At 42.7% G+C, this 24,945-nt stretch overlaps 1 protein-coding gene across 2 annotated transcripts in view; it reads left to right on the plus strand.

Moving 5' to 3' along the window:
* The first annotated feature begins 19,533 nt into the window (after positions 1–19,533).
* PNCK (pregnancy up-regulated nonubiquitous CaM kinase) overlaps positions 19,534–24,945 on the plus strand; it is a 32,975-nt gene continuing 27,563 nt past the window's right edge. For both annotated transcript variants that reach the window (XM_070935147.1, XM_070935148.1), the window contains exon 1: positions 19,534–19,602. The gene's annotated coding sequence lies outside the window, so the exon portion shown is untranslated. The remainder of the gene's footprint in view (positions 19,603–24,945) is intronic.

The raw sequence follows: 24,945 nt of genomic DNA on the forward strand, positions 1-24,945 counted from the left end.
GGGGGGGGGGTTTGCAGGCAGAAGCCCCCTCGCAAGAGGCGAGCGGGAGACGGTGGAGAGTGGAGGCTGAGCTGGGGCCGGGTCTCGCTGGGGCAGGTAGCCGGCTCGGAGGGGAGGGCAGGGATTTTGCAGAGCCTCAGAAACAATCCACGAAGCACTTGAAGGTCAACCTGAAAAACCTCATGTGTTCAGTGGACTCGGGGAAGGGGGTTGCTCGAGGGCGAAGGTCGGCGAAATCCGCCGGGGGGGGAAAACCCCCACAGTACCCCGCCCGGAGTCACGGCAGGGCACGGGGTAAGGGCGGAGGGGACGAGCCGATCCCTTCGCGTCCGTCGCCTTCGCGCTGCTCTGGTCGCTTCTGGGCTTGCCGCTTCGGGTGCTGCCGCTGTCTCCTCGCAATCGCCGCCCCTTCGAGGCTGCTGGAGGAGAGAGCCCGTGTGACGTCAGCCGGCCCGGCCCCCTCCCTCCCTCCTCTCCCCGCCCCGCCCCGCCTCCCCGCCGTCGCCGGGATTCGCCGACTGCTCCCCCCACTCTCCCCCCCCCCGGCCTTCCTCCTCCTTCGCGCTCCAGCACCGCCAGCCGCAGGGAAAGACGGCAGTCCGCGGGCAGGGGGAGCAAGCGGGTTGGGGGGGAAATGGGGGGTAGGGCGCAATTGCAGCGGCCCTTTCCTTTCCTCCCATTCCCCAAACACCGCCCCCCCCGCACCTGTTCCTTCCCTGGGTGCTACTGTATAATAATAATAATAATGCTCTTGCCTTTCTGGACTTGACTTCGGAGTTTGCTGAGAAAAGGCACGTTTCAAGTCACACGGTTTACAGTCAAAGCGTCGCTTCGGCTGTAGTTCCTCCCGCGTCTGGGTATACGCGGATTTAGGCGGAAGTGTCAGCGGCGCTGGGCGTTTTTCTGTCACGTTTTCATCTGGAAAGGGGCGAGCTGAGAAGATCTCCACCCCCCCCCAATTAACAAGAATCCCCCCCACAAATATGTCTTATACAGGTGGCCCTTGAGTTATGACCAGAATTGAGCCCAAAACTTATGCTGCTAACGGAAACACTTGTTAAGCTTGCCCCATTTTACGACTTTTCTTGCTGCGGTCATTAAGTGAATTGTTGCATTTGTTAAATTAGTCACAGGTTTGTTAAGTGAGGATTACCCGTTGACTTTGCCTGTCAGACGGTAACAGAAGCTGATCGCATGACAACAGGACACACTGCAACCGTCAAATATGAACCAGTTGTCAAGTGTCTGAATTTTGATCATGTGACCATGGGGAGGCTACAATGGTTGTAAGTGTGAAAAAAAGTGTCATAAGTCACTTTTTTCAGTGCCGTTGTAACCGAACGGTCACTAAATGAACTGCTGTAAGTGGAAGACTACCTTTGTTCCTGGAGTTGGAAGCCAGAAGTTGTAAGGTAGAATTTATTGTACCACAGAAGGAAGGGGAGATAACAGTCCAGAAACAGTATAGTGTCTGGTGTTTCTAAGCTCAGTTCAAGATTCTGGATTTAACATTAAAAAATCCTTAACTTTTTGGAACCACCTTCTTTGATAAAATCCTCTGCATTTGCTCCAGTTTCAACTGGTGACCCTCTGAGAACAAAGGGAGGAAGGCCTTTTTGGTGATGGCACCCACTGAAGGAATATTCTTCCAGCCTCTCACTGTTTCTCAGAACATTTTATTCTTTCACTGTCAGATCAAAACCAAGTTTTTAAGGGAGAAGGCCTTTGGCTAAATGCTTTGTTTGCCACTTTGTGCCTAATGCTGCTTTGTTATATGATACCCCTTGCTAAAGTGTAACATCTGAAGATATATTCTTCACCTGGTGCAGCTCCTTTTAAATGAATATAATTAGAAGTTTTGTCTCTTGAAACTTGGGTCTTGTCAACATTCCTTCTCTTTTGAATTTATCTAGGCATATTGTATATAAACAGCTATAAGAATTTGTGACATTAAACACACAGACAAAGAAAGTGGGCAACTCCTTATAATGATTTATCGTATAGTCAACCTATAGTGAGATATTCTATACATATTTCCTCTCAAGTAAATTCCCAGTAACTGAACCAGAGGACAGCTGTAGCTCCAGAAGTAAACACTGGTTATCCTTAGTGATATGAATGGAAAAATACTCTGTCCATGGCCAGCATTTCTTCCTTCTGTATTATTACTTAAGAACTTGTTGATATATTATACCTCTTATCACATCCTGTACCTTCCAACATGGACTAAGTTATCAGCATGTGCCCCATCTCTATGCCCCCATTCTTGCAGCATACACTCAACAGAGATAATATAACTGATTAAATGGCAATAAGGAAACAAATCTGCTTATTTATTTAAACAATTTATAATGTTGCCCATCTCAAAGCCATGACTCTGGGCAGCACAAAGAGGATTAAGGCAACAAAAGATAATGCAACAAATAGAAAACTAAATTAATAATACCTAATCCATACAGAACAAACAACAAATCTGCCAACATCTGGTTTAACTTGGTTCCAGAGAATATGTGTATGTTGATTATATAACAGGACTAATATTTCTAAGGTTGTTTAGACCAATTAAAATAAATGTGGACTTCAACTCCCAGAATTCCCCGGCCAGTCAAGGTTGCCAAGATTGAGAAACACTGTTCTAGCTGCTATATCAAGATTGCCTGAATACATGGTTTACAGTCCTACATCTGTTTAGCTAGAAATCTGTTCTGTTCAATTTTTAGGACCTCATTTTTAGTCAATATTGGCGGAGCTTGGGGAGGGGGGTGGAAAGGCAGAGTAGGACTGGATAGCATATGGATAGGAGGAATCAAGTGAACAGACAGAAGATTGTGCTACAATCAATATTTGGTGGCATAAACTTTTATAGGCCACATATTGCCATCAGCTTATATATAGCTGAACCCACAGTAACAGATGCTTCTTTATGGGCTCTGTGGCTTATGAATCTTTTGACTACCAGTGCATTACAGGTAGTCCTCAATTTACAAGCATTCATTTAGCAGCCACTCAACATTACAACATCACTGAAAAAAGTGACATGACCAGTCCTCACACTTACGACCATCGCAGCATCCCCGCAGTTAAAATGTGGGTGCTTGGCAACCGGCATGTGTTTACAATGATTACAGTTTCCTGAGAAGATGTGATCATCATTTGCAACCTTCCTAGCTGTTTTCCAACAAGCAAAGTCAATGTGGGAGGCCACATTTGCTTAAGGACTCTGTCATTCAGTTAAGAACCATGGCAAAAATGGTCATAAAATTGGGCATGACTCACTTAACAACCCCTTTGCTTAGCAATGGAAATTCTGGTCCCAGTTGTGGTTGAAAGTTGAGGTCTACCTGTAGTCTTTTCAGTTTTCCCCAAACTCTTCTGTTGTTTTGTTATTTGGGCTTAACTAGCACAACTTCCCTTCTAGGTTTTGCAAATGGCTAGTGGTTTTATTTTTTCTTCAGTTTCATTTAGTTCCCACAAGGTTTGAGCCTAGAAAGGTTGTGGCAATTTTGGATCCTTTCATGTTTGGTGAGAATAGAATGAGATGATGAGGGCTGGAAAGCACAAACATTATGAAATGGCTTGATACTTTATGACTGTACAATAATATTACTTGCTGGCATGTGGTGATAGCCCAAACCTCTAGCCTTTAACAATATTGGCTGAGCTAAATAGGAGAAGGAACTGAAATGCTAAAATGAACTGAATGCCTTCATTAGACGAGACAGCAAGAAATAGCATGAGAGCTTTCGAAAGGCAGAGACTTCTGTTCCTGATTTCACAAGCAGCAACCACAAATTTAGAATTTAATTTAGAAAGACATTTTTCCTGTACTCTAATGAAAGACATATGCCGCCCTGCACATTTTAAACCAGATTTCTATCATGCTGAAAAGAGAGGAAATACCAGCAACACAAAATATGCTTAATTCTTTTGCCCAAGCTATCCATCCCCTTTCCCTTAATTGCCAATACCTTTGACTTCTGCAGGTCTTTAGTCCTTGTGTTGAACTTCCCTGCATTCCCTCTCCTAGCCACCCCAAAACCATATGACCCTTCTGTTGCCAACAGGTTGATTTCAGAGAGACCATGAGTTCTAATCCCACCTTGGACAAAAATCCAGCTGGGTGACCTTCAGACCTCTTTTTCTCAGCTCTAAGAAGAAGGCAATGGCAAACCATTTCTAAAAAATCTTGCCAAGAAAATTTCAGGCACTTCTCCAGGCAGTCTCTGAGAACTGGACATGGGTAAATGAAAAAGAAAAAAAAAACACCACATCAATTTGAATTGCCTGGCTTGGAATTGTTAAGTCTTTTCTCATCATCATCATCATCATCATCATCATCATCATCATCATCATCGAAACTGTTTGTAATAATGCTGCAAAATCATTCTTCATATATTCAAAGCTTTTTCTTTGCTATGTTCCAAATCCAAACTCTGGCACTGAAAATAAGTCTTTAAACACTTAAGGTATACTGTGCTGAGCTCTGATGCTTTAATATTTGTTGCCTTCTAACTCCTGATACTAAAGAACAATACAGATAGTCCTTGACTTACAACTACAACTGGGACCAGAATTTCTGTTGCTAAGCAAGGCGGCTGTTAAGTGAATTATTTTATGACTTTTGCCACAGTTGTTAAGTGAATCACTGCAGTTATTAAATGAATTGCACGGTCATTAAACAAATCGGGTTCCCCCACTGACTTTGCTTCTCAGAAGCTGGCTGGGAAGGTCACAAATAGCAATCACATGACCCTGGGATGTGGCAAAAGTTGTAATTACATGTGGTTGCCAAGCGTCCAAATTTTGATCATGTGACCTTGGGGACTCTGATGGTTGTAAGTGTGAGGACTGGTCACAATGCCCTTGAAGTGATGTCCCGGTGCCTGGAGGCTGTGCAGATCTGGATGGGGAGAAACAGACTCAGGCTCAACCCGTCCAAGACTGAGTGGCTGTGGTTTCCGGCATCCCGATATAGCCAGTTGGTGCCATCACTGACTATTGGGGGCAAGTCGCTGGCCCCATGGAGAGGGCTCGCAACTTGGGTGTCCTCCTAGATACACGGCTGTCTTTAGAAGAACATCTGAAGGCTGTGGCCAGGAGGACTTTCTATCAGGTTCGCCTGATTCGCCAGTTACGTCCCTTTCTGGATCGCTTCTCCTTATGCACGGTCACTCATGCCCTCGTCACTTCCTGCCTGGACTACTGTAACGCTCTCTACATGGGGCTCCCCTTGAGGAGCACCCGGAGGCTCCAACTGGTCCAGAATGCGGCTGTGCGGGTGGTTATGGGAGCGACATGGCGCGCGCATGTAACACCTCTCCTGCGCGAGCTGCACTGGCTCCCAGTGGTCTTCCGGGTGCGCTTCAAGGTATTGGTTACCACCTTTAGAGTGCTCCATGGCTTAGGACCTGGGTACCTACGAGACCGCCTTCTGCCACCAGTAGCCTCTCACCGGCCAGTACGCTCCCACAGAGAGGGGCTCCTCAGGGTGCCGTTGGTCAAACAATGTCGACCGGCAGCCCCCAGGGGGAGAGCCTTCTCTGTGGAGGCACCTGCCCTTTGGAACGAGCTCCCCCTGGAGATATGTAGGATCCCAGATTTACGCACTTTCCGCCGTGCCCTCAAGACTTTTTTATTCCAACAAGCTGGGCTGGCCTAACTCTTTTTAATTGCTTAATTTTAATTTGCTTTTAAAAAATAGGGGTGTTTTAATTAGTATGGGCCAAATTTGTTTAATATGTTTTAAATTGTTTTTAAATTTTATATTGTATGTGTTTTATCTTTGGCTGTTCACCGCCCTGAGTCCTTCGGGAGAAGGGCGGTATATAAATCCAAATAAACCTAAACCTAAACCTAAACAAGTAACTTTTTTTTAGTGCCGTTGTAACTTCAAATGGTCCCTAAACAAATAGTTGTAAGGGGAGGGCTACTTGTAATCACCTTCACCAACAATAATCCTGATAAAAATAATAGCAACAATAGTTGAACTTTTAACCGAACATTTTGAGTAACGTTGGAATTATTCTTAGTAATACTGTGCCAGCATTTCCACATATGGCATAGTCTGAATGCCTAAAGTGCCTCTGACCAAACAAAGTTTATGAAACTGTTGGTGACATAATCAGTTTTCTTTTATCAGTAGGCTGTTATGAATGTACAGTATTCACTACTCTGTTGCACTTCGCAATTTTCCACTTCCTCTCCCCATTAACCAGGCTGCCTTACTCAGCACCATACGGCAAGACGTTTTTGCAGGAAGTTGCATGAAAAATAGTAAAGCATGCTTCCTTAGATGCTTCTTGTCTACACGTCCTCTTGCACCCGAATGGGTGGGGAAAAGCCAACACCTGATGACGTGGCTGGGGAGCTTTGGAAAATGCTCCCCCATTCGTTTGTGCTCCCCTGACATCCCCCTTCAGCTCAGATTTAAACTGGATCTGCCAAGACCAGCCAGAGAAACCGAGCAAAGACTATCTTCAATCAATCAGAGCAGAGCTGGAAGGGATCTTGGAGGTCTTCTAGTCCAACCTCCCTGCTCAAGCAGGAGACCACCCTATACCATCTCAGACCAGTGACTGTCCAGTCTCTTCTTAAAAACTCCCATGATGGAGCACCCACAATTTTTGAAGGCAAAATGTTCCACTGGTTAATTGTCCTCACTATTCGGACGCTTCGCCTTAATTCCAAGATGCTTTTCTCCTTGATTAGTTTCCATCCATCGTTTTTTGTCCTGCCCTCTGCTGTTTTGGAAAATAAGTTGACCCCCCTCCTCTTTGTGGCAGCCTCTCCAATCTTCATCAGCTGTGTGGGAGCTTCCCAGGTTCTGTTTCCCACCCCTGGCCTAGGAGTCCAGGGCTACTCTCTGTGATCTTCTGAGTTCCAGAAAGTTGGCCATCTAGGTAAGAGCATCAGTGACATGTTTTGATGTTCTGCCCTCTCCAACTCAGTTTGCTTGTACCAGATTGAATACACGTAATACTCATCTTACAACCATTTGTATAGTGACTGTTCGAAGTTACAATGGTACTGAAAAAGTGACTTATGACCGCTTTTCACATTTACGACTGTTGCTGCATCCCCATGGTCATCTGATCAAAATTCGGATGCTTGGTCACGGATTCATATTTATGGTGGTTGCATTTGTTCGGGGTCATGGGATCCCCTTTTGTGACCTTCTGGCAAGCAAAGTCAATGGGGAAGCCAGATTCACTTAACAACCGTGATACTAACTTAATCCCTGCAGTGATTCACTTAACAGCTCCGGCGAGAAAGGTCGTAAAATATAAAACTCATTTAAATGTTTCACTTAGCAACATAAATTGGGATCGTAAGTCAAGGACCACCTGCATTTTATGTGAGCTTTGGCCACATACAAAACCTTCCAGTTTTTAATAGGTTTAATCTCTCTGAATGTGTCCAGTCCTGTTTTTTAAAATCTATTTAAGCTAGGGGCCATTACGACATTTCAGGGAAGTACCGTAATCTGTAGGAATAAATATATTGCATGAAGGAGTATTTTGTTTTATCTGCTCCGGATTGTGTTACTCATCAATTTCATTTTGAAAACCTGCATTCCACGCATCTGACAGCATGAAATATTTTCTTGCCACCTTCCTTCTACACCACTCATAAACCTCTACCATGTGTTCTTAGCGCTTCCTTCCCTAAATAAACAATACTTTGGTTTAAGTGGCCCATTCAGTTTTCCGTTTGTTTGCTTTGTGGCTGAATTCATGTGGCACGTTGATCCTAGATGAACCAAACAGATTTCCTATCTGCGCAGATCAGCCAATAAATGTATCGTAGGGTTCAGTGTGATAATACTGAGATAATACAATCTCAGGGATCAAGGAATCTCATGTGTAAGCATGTTGTCTGAAATTAGTCTGGGCGTAATATGTTGACATAATCAAATCAGTTGATCAATCACATAGCAGCTCAAATCCATCACCTTTAACTCACGCCTTTTCTCAAAAGTGTATCTTGAAAAAAAATCCCAACCTAGGGCAGCAGTTCTAATCACCCCAAAAGAGTTTTTCCTAATCTGGTTTTTTATTGGCCTGTTGGACTGCCCCTTAAATCAGGGGTCTCCAACCTTGGCGACTTTAAGACTTGTGGACTTCAACTCCCAGAATTCCTTAGCCAGCTTTGTTTAAAGTTGAAGTCTTAAAGTTAAAGTCTTAAAGTTGCCAAGGTTGGAGACCCATGCCTTAAATCATTCCTAGCAAACAATCCAGTAAGCTCATTTTGGAAGTTGTCAGGAAGGAAAGACCAGTTCCTCAACCTCAGTTGGGAGCAGAATTTCCACTGCTGAGCAGAACGGTTAAATGATTTGTGCCCAATTTTATGATCTTTTTTTTTTTTTTGCCATGGCTGATAAGTGAATCACTGCAGTTAAGTGGTCCTTAAGCAAATCCGGCTTCCCCCATCGACTTTGCTTGTTGGAAGCTGGCTGGGAAGGTCTCACATGGTGATCACATGACCCCAGGATGCTGTTGGTGTAACTGTTGTAAATATATGCCTGTTGCCAAGCACCTGGATTTTGATCATGTGATCATGAGGATGCTGAGATGATCAAGAGGACTGGTCACTTTTTTTCAGTGATGTTGTAACTTTGAATGGTCACTAAATGAATGCTGTAAGTCAACGACTTCCTGTATAGTATAGCTTACCGTTTGTAGGCATGCAAAGGACTGTTCTATGAAATGATATTGTTCATTCATTAATTCTACATATGTATAATACAGGTTCTTGGTGGTTTGCAAAACAATTTACAAAACAATCCATATAAAACATCCACTTTAACAATAAATAAATGTAAACATTTTAATGAAAGTCAAAAAGGGTTTCTGGGTCTAACTATTGCTAACATTTGAGTACCATTTCGAACAATTTACCTGTTTTCAAGGAAGCTTAAGAAACTGACTATACATCTGTAGGATAGGCCCACTCCAGGTTCCATCTATTAAGCAGTGCACGGGAGTTTAAGAAGTGCACATTCTTAGTGACATTGCCTGCCCTGGGAAATAATATTATATTGTTCCCACCAGTGGTGGGTTGCTCCCGGTTCGCACCGGTTCTATAGAACTGATAGTAAAACCGGTGGGAGGCTCCACCCACCGACCCCACCATCATCAAAACGCTTCTGTGCATGTGCAGAAGAGCTCGCGCAAGTGAAGCGAGCACGCGTGCGCAGCCTTGCTGCGAACCGGTAGTAAAGTTAAGTAGAACCCACCCCTAGTTCCACCCTTCTGATTTTCTGCACACTGCTTAAAACCTGGTTATTTTCCTGGGCCCTGGGCAAGGACATAGGTTGAAGCCCTTTGTTTGGCTTTGGGGGGTGGGGGGCGCGGGTTGGTCTCCAGTCTTTATTCTTGATATACTTTGTTTTCTTTTTTCAAACCTATACTGCAAACCTTCAGACTGGCTATAGAGCTGCTAAATACAAAACATTGGAATGAAAGCGGATGCACCTATTCAGGATGTCATTTCTCTCATAGCCCAGTCAATTTGTCCCCTTCCCCATTTTCAGAGAAGATGAAAACATACTGCCATAATATGTTGTTTCCCTAAGCACAAGACATTTAAATTAAACTTGGTACATCCATTTATGACCTTGCTTCACTGATCAGGAACAGTTGTTATTTTTCTTACAAAAGATCATAAAACCCTACAGGTTGTCTAGGAAGAAGCCAATTTACAAACTGAGTAATTTTCCTGATCAGACTGTTTTACTTTCTTTTGTATGATTATAACTGCTGGTAAACTGGGAGGAAGGAATGTATGCCTGCGTGTTGTGCCATGGAATGTGTGGGTGTATGGAGATAATGGGGTTGTTGGTTCTTCTCTGGTCTCTTTCCCAACCATGGTGGCCTTCAGTCTGAGATAAATGACGCCTCTAATCATTGTTTTCCCCACACGCTGTCAAATCTCTTTGAATAGGCAAAATTGCCTCGCCTGGGAGAGTTTGCTTTAAATGTGAAATCCAAACTTAGGCACATGATGCCATGGAAAGATGCCAACTGGGCAGAAGATGTCCCTTGCTGTCAATTCCTTGGGTAGGGGAAACTTCACCCTCTGGGATGCCCACAGTCTGTCTTTCCTAACCAAGACATTTTTCTCTACCTCCCACCTACTGTGGAAGAGGACAGTGGCCTATTCATGTATAGTTGCCAACTGACTGGGAAATTAAACTGTGCTTGCTTTGTTTGCTTTCCTTGTGGTTGTCATAACATGGTGTGGTGGTGGTGCAGGGACAGGATGTTAAGTCTTCTCTGATTAAAGCTTCCCATTTAATTGAATGGACAGCTTTGTTGTGGACGCTGCTCCAGGCCCATTACAGTACCACCCTCTAGAGTCCAAGTGGACTCTAACTCCATGCGAGGAACCCTCAAAATCATCCCCCAATCCATACAAAGTCCAGCTCCACCCAGATGTAGCATCTGGCTCAGGCAGCCTAGGGGGTCAGTCTTTTGCCTATAAAATTCACTGCCATCAACCACCTTTTTCCATTTTAATTCTCTTTCATTTTTATCCTCCCTGTTGGCTTTAGGTATGCAAGGTTTAATCATCCCCCCAATTATCCTAGGATGAAGCTATTAGGAGACTTCTGGTGTACTATGGGGAATTTAAATGGCAGCTCGCAGTTATCAAGGATGGATGGATAAATCATTGCCATCCTGGTCACAATAATGTTAGTACTATGGTTACACAATCATAGTATTACTATTACCTTGGGGCAGAGATGGGTTTCAGCAGGTTCTGACCAGTTCTGGAGAACTGGTAGCAGAAATTTTGAGTAGTTCGGAGAACTGGTAAATACCATCTCTGACTGGCACTGCCCCCATCTATTCGCTACCTCCCGAGTCCCAGCTGATTGGGAGGAAATGGAGATTTTGCGGTAACCTTCCCCTGGATTGGGAGGGAATGGAGATTTTACAGTATCCTTCCCCTGCCACGCCCACCAAGCCACGCCCATGAAACCATGCCATGCCACACCCACCAAGCCACACCCACAGAACCGGTAGTAAAAATTTTTGAAACCCACCACTGCCTTGGGCTAACAGTAGCATCTCTTGTGCAAGCCTTCCTTAAGTTGGGAGTATCTCCCAGCCCTTCCAAATCCTGAAAGCATTGCATCATTAAATAAGTTGCTAGATGATCACCTATAAAATAATGATAACGATGCATGCAAGAGAAGGATCCCTCCCTCTCTTCCTTCTTCCTTTATACACACACATGTAGAGTGTGAGGCTGTCATATGGAGGAGAGCCTCTAGTTACTCTTCCCCATCTCCCCATCACATTGTTTTATCCTTCCTTAATGAAGAGCGTTGATTGCAAACATTTCATAGCGCTGTGAAAACTTGCCTCTTGCTGAAGTGTCTCTCTAATGGTAGCATGTGGATTGATGGTCTCCACAGAAATAATAAAATAGGAATCAATTACGGATGTGCCTTCAAAAGGGTGCCCGGTGGGTTTCAATTTTTTTTTACTATTTTTACTATTTTTTTTTCTTTTTTACACAGCCAGTTCTGTGGGCATGGCTTGTGGGCATGGCTTGGTGGGCGTGGCAGGGGAAGGATACTGTAAAATCTCCATTCCCACCCCACTCCAGGGAAAGGATACTTTAAAATCCCCATTTCCTCCCGATCTGCTGGGACTTGGGAGGCAGAGAATAGATGGGGGAGGGGCCAGTCAGAATTTTTACTACCGGTTCTCTGAACTACTCAAAATTTCTGCTACCGGTTCTCCAGAACGGGTCAGAACCTGCTGAAACCCACCTCTGGTACCCGGTATGATTTTGTCTCTTGCCAAACCAAGAAAAGAAAAATCCCTTTTCTCCTCAGCGCTTATACCATTCTTCTGGTTTTACTAGATATAAAAAGAAATGGTCATGGCCTCTGTGTGTCACTGTTTTGTGTGCCTGAAGACAGATCTTCCTCAGCTGACAGATACTCACCGCCTATTATTGCACATGGAGGGAAAAAAAATCACCAGGTGGTGAGTCGGATTGTGCTCACTCGGTTGCAGAGCAAATGGGATGAGCAATTCCAATGGCAAGTTTTCTGGGGTTTGGGGTTGACTGGTAGACCTTCTGGGTTGGACAGAAACTTTTGGCAAGGGCCCTTTGATTTGCTTTTGATTGCATTCGGCAAAGTATATAACTCCAGAGCTTTTTAAGGGAAGGAAATGAATGAAGGAGCATGGCAGGAAGGAGGGAAGGGGAGATAGTGCAAGCGTTACCATTTATTGCTTGTTTGACCTTGGCTGTGTCACTTGATCTCTTCATCTTTGTCACCTTTCATGAAGTTTAAATCTTAGTGGGGGGTGCACTCATGGCTGTCTGCATTGCTTATCAGGTTTCATCCCCCAGCACAATTCCATACAACCTCTCTCTCCTTTCTTTCCGTTTTCTTGTTGGATATCAAGTACAGAATTCTTTTTAACTCTTCTGATCATTTCCTTCCTTTTCCCTTTTTATCTTGCATCAATTTCCCATTTAAAAGGATCACAGAAAATTAAATCAAGATTCTGGAGTTCTTTGGGGATCCAAAGACTGATCAAGAGGCCTACCTCATTTTATTTCCGGTTCTGAAGGGAGAATAGCAATTTATTAGAATGGATATACATGGCATATACACAGGATATTCATTGCCAATAGAGGTATAATTCTGCCAGTTTTAATGAGAAAAACATCTAAAAAGGAGAGACTGGGACTGTTAGTAGTTTGGAGGCAAAGGATCACTCAACTAAAGATTTTTTCACACGTGACATTTGATTCATCCCTGGAACAAATCACACAATGACCACAGTATCTTTCTCAACAGTTCTTTACTACTTAACCTCATGCTTCTCCAGTCTTTTAATTCTACAGAAAAGACCTGTCATGACACAAGGGAGATGGGAGCTATCTCAAGCAGCTGACTTTGGCAGTCATAGAAGGGTGGGACATTATTATTACACAATTTTATTATTTTTCCATTTTACTGCCAAGGATAGGCACTTGCTGAATTTGGTTTGACTGAGTGTAATTTGGCTGCCCCAGATATTTGTAATCTCTCTCTCTCTCTCTCGCCCACCACCCCTCCTAGCTCATGAGGGAATCTGATGCACAGAGAAGCAGATACTTGTAGGCCTGATTCACCTTGGCTGTTTCAGATCCCACTTGCTGCAGTATGGAAAATGTAATGCTGTATTGATTAGATTTATATCATGCATTTCATAGAGGAGTGAAGTGGCATATGTAGCACTTGAAATACTGCATCCGGTTCTGGTCACCACGATAAAAGATGCTGATGTCCTAGAAAGAGTACAGAGAAGAGCAACAAAAATGATTAGGGATCTGGAGGTTAAATCACACAATGAAAAGCTAAGGAAATTGGGTAAGTTTAGCCTAAAGAAGAGAAGGCTTAGGGGAGACATGATAGCTGTCTTCCAATGCTTGAAGGACTGTCATAGGGAAGAGGGGTGCCGATTTATTCCCCGTAGGACCTGAAGGCAGGACAAGAAGAAATGAGTGGAAGCTCATTAAAGACCGGTCCAAACTGGAACTAAGGAGACATTTCCTGACAGTAAGAACAATTAATCTATAACACACAGGGCCGGATTTTCCTATAGGCTAACTAGGCTTCAGCCTAGGGCCTCAAGATCAAGAGGGGCCTACATTCAAATTGTTAGCAAAATTAAAATTACACTTTCACTATAGGTGAAAGGGCCTCATAAGTGGAATAGCCTAGGGCCTCTTTTCATCTAAATCCGGCCCTGATAACACAGCATGTCTCTTGTGGTCCTCTGTCACTAGAGGTTTTCAAGAAAAGATTGGACAACCATTTGTCTGGGATGGTATAAGGATTCCTGCCTTGGGCAGGAGGTTGGACCTCCAAGGTCCCTTCCAGCCCTGTGAGACTATGATTTTTCCTATCTAAGAAGGAATTTAGAATAACAGAGTTGGAAGGGACCTTGGAGGTCTTCTAGTCCAACCCCCTGCTTAGGTAGGAAACCCTACACCATTTCAGGCAAATGGTTATCCAACATCTTCTTAAAAACTTCCAGTGTTGGAGCATTCACAACTTTTGGAGGCAAGTTGTTCCACTGATTAATTGTCCTCACTGTCAGGAAATTTCTCCTTAGTTCTAAGTTGCTTCTCTCCTTGATTAGTTTCCACTCATTGCTTCTTGTCCTACCCTGAGGTGCTTTGGAGAATAATTTGACTCCCTCTTCTTTGTGGCAGCCCCTGAGATATTGGAACACTGCTATCACTAGACTGGACATACCGAGTTCCTGCAACCGTTCTTCATACGTTTTAGCCTCCAGTCCCCTAATCATCTTTGTTGCTCTTTTCTGCACTCTTTCTAGAGTCTCAACATCTTTTTTACATTGTGGCAACCAAAACTGAATGCAGTATTCCAAGTGTGGCCTCATCAAGGCATTATAAAGTGATATTAACACTTCACATGATCTTGATTCTATCCTTCTGTTTATGCAGCCTAGAACTGTGTTGGCTTTTTTGGCAGCTGCTGCACACTGCTGGCTCATATTTAAGTGATTGTCCACTAGGACTCCAAGATCCCTCTCACAGTTACTACTATTGAGCAAGGAACCACATATACTGTACCTGTGCATTTTGTTTTTCTTGCCTAAATGTAGAACCTTACTTTTTTCACCATTGAATTTCATTTTGTTAGATAGCGCCCAATAGATGGGACATTGGGCTGATAGTGAGTGACTGGCCTAAAGTCACCTTATTTAGGTTGAGAGTGGACTAGAACTAGTGTTTCCCTACTTCCAGTTAAGAACCTTAAGCATGATACCATACTGGTTCTCATATAACATAGTATTTACTTATTTGTATCCTATGACTATCATTAAGTGTTGTACCTTATGATTCTTGATGAACGCATCTTTTATTTTATGTACACTGAGAGCATATGCACCAAGACAAATTCCTTGTGTGTCCAATCACACTTGGCCAATAAAAAAATAATAATAATTCTATTTCAGTGCTTATTTATGCACATGCTAATATACAGGTCTGTGTTTCACAATTTTGGCAACCTTAAGATGTGTGGATTTCAAACCCCAGAATTTTGTAGCCTGCCTTAATGTTCTTAAAGTTCTAAAGTTAAGAAACACTGATCTTTTTTCTTTGTTAGGCATGAGGCTGATAGGATCCTGGAGATATAATGATTATAGTTCTCATTATTTATGTCAATTTTTGGGGGGTGGGGGGAAATCACTCGCAGAGAGTCTAAATCAGAACAAAGCTACAGTGTGATGGGCTTTTGACTATTTCCTCTGCTAACTGGCAGTAAATCCCATCTCCCTTTTTGATTCCTCCTATACTATCAATAGAAAGTGGAATTTTTCACAGGAAATAGATTAATAATGGTTTAATGAATTTATAGAGAAAGGGACTGGGAGAAGGGAGACCTAAGGTCCAAGTATGACTTGACTATGGAACTCTGGCTGAGACAATAACCCTATTTCCTAAATTACATTACAAAGCTACTATGAGAATACAATGCAGGAAATATAATGTCTAACACGCTTTATAAATAGCAATAGCACTTAGACTTATATACTGCTTCATAGCACTTGATAGCCCTCTCTAAGGGCCAAGCATATTGCCACCCAACAATCTGGATCCTCATTTTAATGACCTCGGAAGGCTGGAAGGCTGAGTCAACCTTGAGTCACAGAATTGAACTCCTGGAGTGAGCCGCCAGTTAGCCCTGCAGTGCTGCATAAAACAAGGAAGGAAGTTGAATGGTTCATAAACCCTCCCATCCATGTAAATGCTGGGGTGGGTGGGTGGGTGGGTAGAGAGATGGAGTACCTTCCCTCCTGCAATCTGGCCACAAGGATATCTGATTGAAAGAAGAGGAAGCCAATTCTCTATGCTTCAGCAACAGGCAGACTCTGTCTAAGATGTTTTATTTATGATGCTATCCTATTTGCCCATGCAAATCATTACTAGATGCCATCATCATCATCATCGTCATCATTATCATCATTTCTCTATATTTACACAGCCCGCCTGACTAATCAGTATGTACTGCAATGTACTCTTTATCTAGTGTGATTGCCTGTCTCCGTGAGACAAATGTGCCATCTAGCGTTGTTTTGTTATAAAGTCACCTTGTCCTTTGGACTACAGAACCACAAATATCCTTTCCCTCATCATCCTTCCTTAAGGAGGAGAGCAATGTCTCAGCTAAGATATTTCAGCTGCTTTCCCCACCCCCACTTAATTACCGTTCTGTATGAGCTATGACAAATTTAGTGGACCCAGTATAATTAGAAGCCATGTATCATAACTGGGTGCTAGGGCTGTTGTCATGACACCCTGTCTGCACCGTCTTAGTATATATTGTTAGAGCTTCGAAATTTCTGTAGCATTTAATTCATCTTCAATATACATCATCCTTGGGTTGTTGTTGTTTTTTAAATGTCAACTTTTCTCGGTTAGTCCTAATTCTTTTAGATAAGTGGATGCCGTGTCAAAGGAATTTAGCTTCCAAAATTTGCTGACATGGTTTTGGCAGCAAATGTTGGTAGTGAATGGAAAGGTCTCTTGATAAAAAGTCAGGGTGATGTAGTACTTAATGTAAGAAACCACAATCTGGGAGATTTGGGTTGAAGTTCACTCTCAATCCTGGAATCAGTGTATGATTCAGTGTAGGATCAGCTATCTTCGAGACCGCCTGCTGCTACCGACGAACTCCCATCGACCCGTGCGCTGCCACAAAGAGGGCCTCCTCAGGGTGCCATCAGCCAAACAATGTAGGCTGGTGACCCCCAGGGGGAGGGCTTTCTCTGTGGGGGCACCTACCCTCTGGAATCAATTGCCCCCCCGAGATAAGGAGAATCCAAGACCTCAGTGCCTTCCGCCGTGCCCTTAAAACCCATTTTTTCCAGCAAGCCGGGCTGGTTTAAGAAGATTTTTAAATGTTTTAATTGGTTTGTGATTTTTAATTTTTGGGCCAAATTTATATATATTTTAATTGTTTTTTAATATTTGTATTTCATGTTCTTAATTCTGGCTGTACACCGCCCTGAGTCCTCAGGGAGAAGGGCGGTATATAAATTGGAAATAAAATAAATTAAAATAAAATAAAATAATAAAATAAAATAAAATAAAATAAAATAAAATAAAATAAAATAAAATAAAATAAAATAAAATAAAATAAAATAAAATAAAATAAAATAAAATAAAATAATAAATAAATGATTCTGGGCCAGTCATTTTTTTCTTAGGCCACTTCGTCTGACAAGATTGATGTTGTGGAAAAATTGGAGAGCAAGTATTTCTGCATGCTGGCATCGATCTCAAAGAAAAGCAGAATATCAGTTATTAAGCCAACAAATAAATATAATTGAAGACCCACAGAAGCTTCGTGGAACTGGATGCAGATTGTGGACAGGAGCTTATATAGCTCAGCTGAATGGTTCCTTGTAGTCCCATGATTTGGAGGGTCTAATAATGAAAGTCAAAGTCAAAGACCATGGTGAAAAAAATGGGAGTACATTATTTATAAATGTAAAGAAGACGAAACTAATGATAGTGTACAGTAGGCAGCCTTAGAATTTGCAATGAAGCTATTGAAGTGGTGGGTACCTTCTGCTTTTTACGATCAACCTTCAATACTAAAGAAAGCATTAGTCAAGAAATATGCTGCAGCTTTGGTGGAGCAGCTTTGAAGGCCTTGGAAAAGATATTCAGATGCTGGGATGTATCTATATTTACAAAGATCAGAACTGGGCAGGCAATGGTGTTAAGGCACTAAGACGCCTCTGTCACTTAATGGAAATGAAAGTTGGGCTTTGAAAAAGCTGGATAGAAAGAATATTGACACTTTTGAACCTTAGAATTGAAGAAGAATACTGAGAAAACTGTAGATAGCTAAGAAAACAAACAAATCAATCATCGAACGAATCAACTTGAATTCTCATTCAAAGAACAAATAACCAGGCTCATTCTTCAGACACATTGTGCAAAGACCTAGCTCTCTGCAGAAGGAAGGTGGAAGGAAAGAGAAGAAGAGGATGACCAGCCCCAAGGTGGGTAGAGTTAAATTATAACAATAATGGGTGCACTGTTAGAAGACTAAAGGACTAGCTTGGGGGCAGGAGAAAGTCTATCTTGATGCCACATAATTATTCAAAAGTCTCTTAGGATGAAAGGATGAAAATGTAAAATAATTGAATAGTCATCTCATTTTCATAGCAGACTAATATAAGAAAAATCACACTGAAATTTACAGTCATGCCCATACAACATTTCTACATTTCATTCTATTCATTGCCTTAACACCCATGTTGATGATTTGCATCCAGTCTAACCTTTTATTTGATCTCAGGAGACAATCAAGCATGTTACCCTCTTTATCGCTAAGAACCAAGGTGAGCAGAAATGAGCAAGAAACTTGACTTTTCTGTCTTCCTGCTAAGGGTTCTCTTGCACTCCTCTAACATTGGAAATTTTATTGGGGCCTAAATGACAATTGGGCAGAGTGCAGTTCAATGACATCCTACAAGATGCTGTCTTGGAAATGGGAGAGTATGGTTTTGGATGGCCTGTAACTTACTGAAGGTGCTCACTCCCCCCTTTCTTTTTCAGTGTCTACATTATTCCCTCCACGCTTTCAAGCTGACAGGATGAGACCTCAGGTCAATTGGAATTTAAAAAACCAGAGCTTTTGAAAATATCATTCTCCAAGTAGCCTCTATTAAGACTAATAGGAAATGGAATATAAAAAAAATCCCATGTTATTAAACCTCAGATTTAGTTCTTGAAAGCAGAAATTCTTGCATTTTGCTATTAGCAGACACTAGTAACTATCAGAATATTTTATATGTTTTATTATATTTCTAAGGAGGTTTCCTCAGTGTGGCGGCATCCTGTTTAGCCGTGGAATTATAGGGAACTGAAATCTGGAGGACATCAGGCTGTCCTAGAGTTGGCCGGTGGATAGATAGATTTATTCATTGAATTATAAATCACATCTATATGGCTGCCCATCTCACAGAAGATGACAAGATAGGGGCTATCTCCCATGCCTTGCTAGAATCTTGTAAAGTTGATCTGCAGTATTATTCTCAATCACACTATACTTGGGAGAGAGAGAAAGCTTGAGTTAGCTGAAGGTAAGACCCAGGAAGGTTGGTTTCCCTCCTGATTTGTAAGCCAATCTCTTTACACACTACCTCATCAGCCCCCATGATTCAGAGGTACACTGCTTCTGCTCTTAGAGGTTTTACTTCAGGGACGTGCCTTAATTGCCTATCTGTCTTTCCCAGGCTGCAGATCCGAGAAGTCCAGCTGCGGGATGACCACTGGTGTCCCACTTCGCTTGATTTCCAGCCGCTTCCCTAAGCCCACGTCCGCCTGTTATTGCCTTACAAGGCAGGGGCTAAGAGACGCCTAAGGAAGACGGAGTAGAAGGGTGGAGTAAGCCCTCAGGCAAGGCGTGGCGTGGCGTGGCGAGGTGGGTCGGGCTGGCTGGCGGGAGAGGCAAAGTGCGGGCTGGAGGATGGGAAGGGGGACTGGCAGCAGCCCGTGGCCTGGGCTAACTCCAAGGGGCTCAGGACTTTGAAGCAGGTGAGTGAGAAGGACGAGGGAGGGAGGAGAAATCGGACTCGGGGGGGCGAGGTAGGGTCGGTTTCCGTTCCTCGCCCGCGCTTGCCCACGCACCCACGCGCGTCTCGCTCGGTCCACTCGCCGCCCCACCCAGCCGCTCGCCTGCACCACCGGGCTGGGAAGCGCGCGGGATGCAGAGACGCCTGAGGAATGTAAACGAGCCCGGATTGCAGCGGATCCGGGCTGGGTGGAGGAAGAGGAAGACCGCCGGAGAGAGAGAGAGTGTTTTTGTGAAACCGGGAGAGGTAGAACAACCAGGGCTGGGAGGACCCGGGAAAAAGGGGAGACGGGGAAGCGGGGTTTTCTTGCGGGGGATTCGAAGGGAACGAGGCACCCAGCTCTTGCCTTCGCCTGAGGCTGGGTTGATTTATGCGCTTCTTCCTGGCTTCCCATCCTAAGCAAAGGGCAGCTGATGCTAAGGGATGCGCTTGCACAACCTCACACGCACGTCCGAAGTTGGGGTGGGTGGAAAGGAGGGAGATCCTTCGTGAGGGTGCGTAAACGAAAGCAATGCTGAAACCCTAGACGCCCGCCTGGCCGGCAAGTCACTTCTTCCAGTTATTTTAGCGCAAAATGCTTCGGCTGTAAAGTTGAGCTTAGACCTCTGCGCTGGATACCGCTGCCCAGCCGTTGTTTCGGCAGGAAAACTGCGGGGACCTCTTGGAATCCCCCCCCCTTATCGGGGTAGAAAGCGCTCGTCTTGGTTGCGCTGGGCTTCCAAACAGGTGGCCGTACCATTGGCTGGAAGAGGGGTGGGTGGGTCGTGCGAATCTGAAAATACTTCATTTTAAGCTGTGTTACTGGAAGCCTACGTGTTGCGGTTCTTAAGTGGAGGCCCTAGCAAGCTTTATCTCTTTCATCAGTCCGGTTCACTCAACTAAGTCTGTATATCCATTTTCTTGACTCCTTCTATCCCTGCATATCCTCCTTCCATTCTTGTAACATGATGTATGCATCTCCATACCATTCGCAAAATTATCTCCATTAACATTCTCTTTTTTGTGATTGCCAGGTTACCTTAAATATATCCCTCTTTCCCCAACTCGCCTCCCTCCCTTCTTTTCACCTGTCACCAAATTTCCTTTCTGCACCTCTGTTCTTTTCATCCTCTCTCATTCCTCATCAGTTCCCCTTTTCATGGCAACAGGTTGTCAAACCATTTATGCAGGCTCAGACCTTATTGTCACAAAGTGTGTGCATGCCTGAGCAAACACACATATGTTTTACTTATCTTGCATGGAAACATTTGTTGTTTCATCGGAGATTGGAGAAGACACATAGCATCGTTTACAAGGATTGATGGGTAACTGCCTTTACTGCACATATCAATATTTTTTCAACATATTATAAAAACCAGGTATTGTCAACTACAACAAAAGAAAATGCCTGCATGTTTATGTGTGCTTTTGCATTCATCAGATACTACTGTAGCTTTTGTAATTTTCACCTACTTCTTCCCATTCTCCAAAGATGATAATATTTTTGACATCGTGAAAACATACCGTATCATTGGAATATGGAGCACAGTGCAATGCATTGTACACTTTATATAGATTCAGACAGTTTCACCTCAGGCCAAAGGAATAAACACCAGACATGGCACACAAACAACCTTCCTAGGCTAACTGAACTCTAGTCAAGACACACTGATATGTGTGTGTACACACACACACACACACACACATTATATATAGACACATATAAGTACATACATATATATGTTTTTATACATATATACAGTATATATACATACATACATACATATACATATACATACAGTATGTATGTATGAGTATAGGTATATATATATATATATATATATATATATATATATATATACACACACACGTGTGCATGTATGTGTGTGTGTGTGTGTGTGTCTGTCTGTCTGTCTATCTATCTATCTATCTATCTATCTATCATCTATCTATCTATCTATATATCTCTGTATCTGTATCTGTATCTGTATCTGCCTATGCCTATGCTTATGCCTATGCCTATGCCCGCCCGCCTACCTACCTACCTACCTACCTACCTACCTACCTACCTATATGACTCTGCTGTTAAACATAGAAATTCTCCAGGACCAATAAGCAGTTCCAAATAACCATATATATCACTAGATACTGAGTACAAAGGTTTATAATTATCTGAAGAATATAAGAGTATAGGAAAAGATTCCTCAATCTGGGATCTTCTAAATGAGTTTGGACTAGGAGTCCTAGAATTCTCTACCCAGCAAATCTGGAAGGAAGAATCCAGGTTTGGGAAGGCTGGATAGCAGTCGTACTTGGAGGAGGAAGACCTGACATTTGCATGGCTGCTTCATCAGGCCTTCAGGTTAGCAGTGAGCAACTAGTACCTGTACAGGTACTCCTCGACTTACAACCACGGTTGAGCCCAAAATCTCTGTTGCTAAGTGAGACAGCTGTTAAGTGAATTCTGCCCCATTTTACGACCTTCCTTGCCGCAGCTGTTAAGTGAATCACTGCAGTTGTGAAGTTAGAAACAACTGTTGTTAAGTGAGTCACTTAACAACAGTGAGTCTGGTTTCCCCATTGACTTTGCTGGTCAGAAGATTGCAAAAGGTAATCACATGAGCCCAGGATACTACAAACATCATCAATAGGACCAGTGTCTGAATTTTGATCACGTGACTTTGGGGATGCTACAATGGTTGTAAGTGTGAAAAATGGTCATCAGTCATTTTTTTTCAATGCCAATGTAACTTTGAACACTCACTAAATGAAGTGTTGTTAGTCGAGAACTACCTGTAGTAAGTTTCTTCTGTAGCAAGCTACTCATCAGATGTATTGTCTCAAAGGCCACTAGTCCTCCACGTCTATTTTGCATCCAGTGGGCAAATGGGAAAATCAAGTGGTATCTCTCAAAGAAGCGGATGTGGTTTTGTCATCTGACTACCAGTTTCTGCAGTAGGTATCATTCTTTTTTTTTTTTATGCTCAACTTTCACGACACATATTAATTGCCTGTCATTCATGCCCACCCTGGCTATTTGAGGCACCAGTGGTGCAGCTTTCTAGTTGGCAAATGCACACATCCCATCTGCCAACTCCAACTGAAACTACTCTGCTTTGTATAAAAAAACAATTCATCCAGTTAGTGAGAGCATTCATTCCTTTAGGTAATACATTCTTGCAGATTCCAAAGAAGTAATACCGTAGTAGTAGTGAAGGCTTATTAAAAAAAGAAAAAAACTCTGCTTTATTAAGGTTGGAGCAACAAGGAGGGACTTCTGTAGCATAAGAACTCTGGGCTGGAAAGAAGGCAGGTGGCACTACTCTCTGGCAGCTCAAGATCAGGACTGCAGGAGGCTCAAGATGCCCTCTGCCAAGGACACAAAGCATACCTTGTCTTCACTTCACTCTTACAGTCCTTTGGGGAAATTGAAAAGGGGGGCATGCAAGGGTGAACCACGTTGCTTGACTCAGGGACCCAAATAATTGAAGAGCAAACTAGATGGGAGGGAGATAAATGTATCCACTCATCAGGCCACTCTTTCATTTCTTCAATTGGCTTAATTTATCCCCTTCCCATCAAAATTTATTTACTCTGAAAGAGAGAAACCTATAGATGGGGGCATATGGGACAGGAGGGAGGTTTGATTCCCTTTTGACCCTAAGTGTTTTTTTTTATTTTCATCCTGAAACATCTCGAAAGAAGAGAGGGAAAAATGCCATAATGAGAGCTTTCCCCTTCTTGTCTGTTCTTCTTTTCCCAGATTGGTCTTCTCCAACCTGGTGCCCTCTAAAGCATAGGAGATTATGTAATTTGGCACATGTAGAAGGATTCATTTGGGGGGGGGCATTGATCTGTTTTCTTTACATGGGCTGTTTCAGACAGTGATTTAAGGTATAAAAGAAGTATATTGTCTCTTTTTTTTCCTTCCTGAAGTGATCATGGTTTATAATAAAGCTGGCCTAACTAGCTACAAAAAGGGCTTGCAATTATTTCTTTCTCTGTCTCTCACACATTGAGAAGAAATGCACACATAGAGATTATAAAAGCAAAAGTTTGATGTGGAAATAGAATATAAAAGTGTGAAATACTGCTTGTTTTTATCACTTGAAAAGATATGTTCTTCATTTGAAATGACAGCCTAAGCACACTTCTTAATAAATCTGTCCAGATCAATTTTTCTTCTGTTCAGTTGAGTGGACATCTCTCTGTTGCAGTGGGAAATATGTACAAGAGAATTTTTCAAAATTTTAACCAGATTCTGTCTAATTCTGAAAACAAATACAAATGATCAGACCATCTTGTCTAATAGTGAATTACAGCTACTCTTTGACGTACAATCTTTTTATGGCACTGAAAAAAGAGACATGACTATTTTTCACATCTACAACTGCTGTAGCATCATGTGATCAAAATACAGACGCTTGGCAACTGCTGTGTATTTATGACAGTTGTGTTATCCTGAGGTCATGTGGTTACCATTTTGTGACCTTCCCAGCCAGCTTTGGACACCCAATGTCAATGTGGGAAGCCAGATTCCATAATGACTGCATGATCTACTTAACTGCAGTGGTTCGTTTAAACAACAGTGGCAGAAAAGTTGGCAAAATCGGTCACAACTCACTTAACTGCCTTGCTTAGCAATGGAAATTTTGGGCTCAATTGTGATCTTAAATCGAGGATTACCTCAAGGATTATGGGGGAGCACAGTGGTTAGATTGCAGTTCTGCAGGCTACTTCGGCTGATCACTGGCTGTCAGCAGTTTGGCAGATTGAATCTCACCAGGTTGACTCAGCCTTCCATCCTTCCGAGGTGGGTAAAATGAGGACCCAGATTGTTGGGGGCAATATGCTGACTCTGTAAACCACTTAGAAAGGGCTGTAAAGCACTGTGAAGCGGTATATAAGTCTAAGTGCTATTGTCATTGCTACCTGTCTTTTTGTTGGTCTAAAACCAAATAAAAGTTGATTGGTTGAATTACTTTTTTCCTAGCATCTCTGATGCGTAAATAGTAAGCTGGTTATTTTACATTTTATTAGTAAATTATACTAAAGAAACAGAATCATGATCGGTGATAATATCGTCAGAAATAATATAGCTAATCAGCTTTTACACTATATAATTTTCTTTCTGTAAAACCACTGATTATTATTTGTTGCTGTTAATGAATTTGCCATTACTTCTTCATTTTATGATACTTCTTCCTAAATATTAGGGAAAAAGGTCAAAGATGCTAGATTTTCATAACCATTTTGCTTTTGTAATAATTTTTTTTACTCTCTAGAACAGCTTTACTTAAGAGTTTATATTAAGCTTTAACTTGAC

Source organism: Pituophis catenifer, unplaced genomic scaffold (genome assembly GCF_029215685.1).
Source record: "Pituophis catenifer annectens isolate HBS135680 unplaced genomic scaffold, rPitCat1.0.hap2 SCAF_2, whole genome shotgun sequence".
Lineage (NCBI taxonomy): Eukaryota > Metazoa > Chordata > Lepidosauria > Squamata > Colubridae > Pituophis > Pituophis catenifer.